Source organism: Anser anser (genome assembly GCF_964211835.1).
Source record: "Anser anser genome assembly, chromosome: 1".
NCBI classification, from domain to species: Eukaryota; Metazoa; Chordata; class Aves; order Anseriformes; family Anatidae; genus Anser; species Anser anser.
In genome coordinates, this window is record NC_139720.1 from 8,967,128 (window position 1) to 8,973,127 (window position 6,000).

Below are 6,000 nucleotides of genomic sequence, written 5' to 3' on the forward strand. Positions count from 1 at the left end.
TGAAAGCTGACTCCAAATCCCAACTGCAGCAATTGCCTTCTGCTTACCTCCATTCCACCTGCAGTTGCAATTGGATATGGTATTCTTCATTTCCGAGCCTGAACTCTCATTTCTGTGTTCCCGTGCACTGCTAAACAGCTGCCGGGTTCCCCCGCTCCCTCCCCACAGGTGGCTGCATTTGATAATGTCTCATGTAGGATCAATGTTGGTCCCATTGAAGTAAGTGGGAATTCTGCCAGCGTGTCCCAGCTCTGGTCCTGCCTCCAGCTGGTAAAGCACTTCCAGCTCCTGCAGGAGAAGAGGTGCTCTGCACAGGCTGCCTGATTAACCAGGTTCATTAGCAGAGGCTGTGTAAGAAAGGAAGAAACCCTTCAGCTCCTTTCTGCAGCCACTTGCTCAGTAAGAGATTACATGCAGCACTGCTTTGTGTGCACTCACAGAAACAAAAGCTAATTAAGCTGAAATCTGTCATTTTCTCTGTAAGGATTTAAGCAGGGTCAAACTTCCAGACAATTAGTGATGAGTCTCGGGAATGAGCAAAAACACTCTTGCTGCAGTTGCTCAGAAACATTTCCAGAACTGATTGGCTTCCTGAGCAATCTCTGCTCCACTCTTTGCTGTGTGTGGTGCCTCCTTCCAGACCCTTGGAAACCAGAAGTGCTGTTAGCTGCGGAAGTCTGTGCTTAAAGTAAGAGGTATGAGGTAAAATCCGGCCCTTCGTGATTCAAATCACGGGAAGTGTTCTGGGATGTGTTCACACACAGAATCCATATGTACTGTGAAAACAAGCAACTGGGAGCTATCAGTCTGTTCATAATCATTTGTATTTCTGCAAAGTAAAATATGGTGTAGGGGATGATTAGGGGTTCATATAATTTGCACCAATGTGTCCATGCAGTTACTGCATACAGTAATATCTGCACTGGGGCAGAATGACACAGTTTGCAGTTCACGATCACGTCTGCAAGAATGCTCATCAAACACTGGACAAAACTGTACACTGGCACACGTGGGGCAATTTATGAAATGCTAATAAATGTTATCTCCCTCTCTGCTTTTGCCTACAACTATTTAGAACAAATTTGTAACTGAATATGTAATGGAAAAAGCTAGCAAGCATTTTTAAGAGTTGCTAGATGAAACTTAAGTGTTGTTAAGACAGGAAATGACAAACTTTGACTCTTTAGCCAGTTTGATTCTTTGCCTTGCAATAAAAATGTTAATGGCTATCATTTTTTACATCCACCAGTGTTGCTATTACAGTACTTTACAATTACGTCTTCCAGTATTACATTCACTTCCACACGCAGGGAAGAAAGTCAACAGCAAAAGAGTAAGCTGCTCCTTTCCTGCTTATTTCTTACAGGTAGGTGTGGTCCATAACTTTCTCCCAGGAAAACTTGGTTGCTTTTTTATTTTTTCCTTATAAAGAAAACAACCACAAGCATGCAGTGTTTGGACTGTATCTGCTAACACATACTAGACTTGCTTCTCTTCATTTCTTTCCATGATTGGGATTATTCTCAGTGATTTCAAGTTGAGCACAGATGTTGGCATTTGCAGCACTGGAACTGTTGTTTTAGCTTCGGAAGTTGACAGCTTGGGCACATAGGAGGCTTTTTAAAAATACTCACATGAGAGCCATTGTCATGAAGGTTTATTATTTAAGGAAACACAGAATTTTGTTATGGAATCAAAGTAATATCTGCTTTGGGTAATATCCATTTTGCTCCGTTCCCCAAAGCGCATCAGTGGATGAAGGCTTTTTAAAGAGCAGGTTTCCAGACAAATTACAGGTTAATTCTCTTTTAATGGGGCAAATACTAGAAATTCTCTCTTACTCTGACACAAGCTGATGTTCAGAGTTTTCCAAAATGCTTTTAAGGTAAGGAAGGTATGGATGGTATATTTGGGGTACACCTAGGGTGTGCATGGACTGCACTGTGCAAGGGATGCTTTAGCTGATGCCAAACAGATAAATGTATCTACTGCTGGTTAATATATTAAAAAAAGGCACCACTACTTCCAGCTAGATGGTAAATAGTGATCTAACCTTGTAATGTGAAATTGCAGACTCATTGCCAACTTCTATCATACCCAGCATTCCAGCCCCAGCTTTTCCTAATGGATTGCTATAAGCTTGTCCCTTAGAGGTGCAAAACAGAAAAGCAAAAACAAAACAAAAAAAGAAAAACAACACAAACAAACAAACAAAAAACACTTGGGAACTTCTTGTTGTAAGACCACTGAATCTCCATGTATGTGTTTGTGTAAGAGAATGAATCCAATGTATTGGAGACAAGATGCTTGCTCAGGGAATCCATGGCAAATACTGTACTGTTGGGCTTGAAACGTTTGCATAAGTGACCCTGAGAGGCTGTGCAACTGCAGCATACACAAGGATTTGTGGATATACATGAGTCAGTCGTGCACTGAAAGTAACTTCAACACAGCATGCCACAAGAAAACTTAAGCTACTTTTGTAGGCAACAAAGCAGGATTGCCAGTCATTATTCTAGCCCTCAGCTGTTTTCTTGTTGTTGTTGTTGTCTTCCTTTATTGTTCCTTTTTTTGTTCTTTTCTCTCCACTTTTCCAATGCCATTTCAGCTTTCTGTAGTCAGCCCAGCCATAAAAATCCACAACAATAAATTTCCTTCTGGAGATTAAGCAGCTAAAGCTAAAGCTCAGGAACTGTGTCGCAGACTGGCAGTGAGTCACACTGAGGACTGAGCCCTAAATCACAAATTTAACAGTTGTGGTACAGAGAAGTGAGTGAACTCTAAACCTTAAGACATTGGCTAGCAATGTAGATATTGAGCTAACCTTTTTCTGTGTGTATCTGTCTTTTATTGCAAAAACAAAATCTCAGTGTGCTTGAGATTCAGTGAACATCATGGTGTCATCTGCAGTATGCTACTAGATAAAGAGGAGGAGGATTGCTTCAATTAGATAAAAAGTCAAGGTTTTGAACAGGGTGGAAGTTATAACATTTTTCAATTTTCAGAATGTTCACATTTTTCCACCTCAGTCAAGACGTGGACTAAGCTGAAACAATGGGAATCTGTTTAATCTGCTTTAAGATGGTTTCAGAAGAGAGTCCAAGTCTCTACGGATGTACCTCTTGTACCTTACAGAAGACAATGGCAGTAGAGAATATGCTGCCAGTCAGAAAACCATAATCATATTCTCATTTTGGATAGAATGGACTATAAGTATATTGCACAAGACAGGAATATTGCACTTCTCAATTCAAATACCTTTCTTTCATGAAAAGAAAATCTTAGAAGAACATGAATAGGTAGTTGTTGCAATCAACCCTTTTGAAACTGCATATTGTTTCCTTTGTTTCTTTCTCTTCCAGCTGGTAAGTATTTTTATTTCCTGTCCTTTTTCTTCTTTCTTTCTTTCTTATTCCTGAGGGGATGGAATATTCTCACGTGGAGCATGCTTCAAATTGCATGCCTGACCAGAGGATTTAAAAGATGGTGAAGAACATAACAATGTTTTAGTTCACTTAATGCAATATAAACTTCATTTTGTAGAGGTGCCTTTATCTGAGGAATTCACAATTCACTTGTTGCATACTTCAGTTTCCCTCCTTGGTCCTTTTCGATGTCACTAAAGCAGCATATGAAAGTCCTCTATGCTAAATGAAAATGCTCTGGAAAATAAGTGGTAGGAAGCACATGCTATTTTACGCACTGATGCAACTCCATTCTGTTCCTATTAAAAGACTTTTTTCATGAGTGCTCTTGTCCTTTTTCTCCACACACAAACCTATTTAATGACACTAAATCTTCTGGGTTTTATTTTCTAGCTTTTGTTGTTTGCGCTGTATGTTCTGCTTTTGTTTAGACTGCAAGGAGGCCTTTTTTATTCATAACAGAATTTAGGATCACATTTATGGATAGAAGTTATTTGAAAGAGGAAAACATAATACACAGAATCTGCCAAAATTTCAGAAATAATATGGGAAGCTTGGTTTTTGTAATGTGCAACCAGTTGGCTAAATGATTCAAAAGGAACTCAAAGACCTGGAAAGTATATGTGGAAGACTGCTGTATGTCTTATGCTGTATTGTGTTTTTTTATACACTGGAGTTTTTTCAAAGACAAATCTTTGTGTTTGCATAGTAAAGCCTTACATTTAATTAAAAAATCTGAGCTTTGGCTGCAGCATATATATATAGACAATTACAATAACAGGAACTGTGTTTGAAACATATTAAAAGTTATACTTGTGTTAAGACAGTTGAAAATATTTTAGTAAATCTCAGTCTTGAAGAAGTATCCAAAACTTTTAGCTACCACACCACCTTTGGCAGTGATATGATAGGTGATACTGGTAAGAGAAGGATATACAAAATATGGAACCTTGATCATAACTTTTTGGGGACAGTAAGCGATGTATGCACAACTTTTAAGGACACATCTTAATATACACCAGGATAAGCATTTGTGAGGTAAACCTAAACTAGCTGAGTGACTAGGACTGTGTCATAAGCATCACTGTTTCTGAGGTGGAAGAATGAATAAAAATTCTTCTGCTGAAATTAAAATAGAAATTTGCCCTTAGCCTCGATCAAGAACTAGTGGAAATGATAATGTATCTTCTGTTTTTTATTATTTTGGGAAAAATGCATCTGTGAACGTGACGAGAGTCTATCAAAAATAAATAAATAAATAAATAAGATACACAGATGTTGCATATTTGTCCCTATGTCTTTGTAGACATTGTTGCAGGACTATAATCTTCAAAAGGAAAAAAAAAAAAAGCTTTCAAAGCATTTTGCAAAATGCTTTATAGCCCATACACAAGGATCTTATTTTATTACAAAAGATATTTATAAAAGGCTATTGGCAAAAGTCGTTGTTATCTAGCTGTGTCACTTGTAGCTTTACTTCCTATTGAAATATGGGATCCATCTGCTTACTGATGGTAGGATAACAGCCATCATTCCCACTTGCTTACTGTAAATGATATATCTGAAAGTACCAGAAATGTGATGGAGTGCAATCCTAGCCCTTGGTCATTCCCTCAAATAATTCATAGTTAATTTAGGCCAGACTAATATAATTCCAGCATACTGACTGAATTCCAGCTTCAGCAAGTTCAATCTGATTCACCATACATTTCCAAAATATGCTAAAAAAAATTATCCTCCTTTATTAATTTTCCCAGTAGCCTATTTAAATTTGTGCCCCATTTCAGTGTTCTGCTGCTGCATTTTAATCTGACCAATGTACTTTTGCTTACTTCTGTGTTGCAAACACAGTTTTGCTAAGCTTTAAAATGGGTGTACCATAGAGTTCAATGAAGCATAGCTATGAAATGTGTAACTCTACAGAACAAATTCATGACTTATCACCCACATGGAAGTTGGTCATAGACTGAATGAATTTGAATGTTACCAACAAGCATAAGCTATTTCTCTGTAGGAAGTTTAATCTATTTTCAAATTCCAAGAGCTCCATAAATAACATCTGAATATAAAAAAAAAAAAAAAAAAAGGCTCTAAAACATCAGGTCCATTGCAGTTGATATAACACCCAGGACCCTAACTGATAGTGGGAAAGTTTCCTAATCATTATGTGATTCTTAGGTTGTCTGAACATTAATTCCAGAAATGGGTGTTATTCCACAACAATTAACTTTCTGTCCCTCTTTCCAATCCCTTGTCCAACCATACAAATAACCTAAATTCCCAAAATTTAAAAAGGTGTTATGGAGTTCTGATTAGTCTTTTGGATTCACCTACCTCCAGCTTGAATTCAGCTGACAACTATTTTATCCACCCTTCCTAGCCAAAGCCATACAAAGTTTATTCAATTGAAAACCTTCTGATAAACCCACCCATGAGATGCCAGTGAATGTTATTCATTCACAAGTGGCACAGAATTCTTCTGGGAAAGGCCAGGTGCTGTTACCCTTGTTTCCCCAATTACTGTACAAAACAAACATGATGAAGGGACTGAAGCATCTGTCCTATGAGGAAAGGC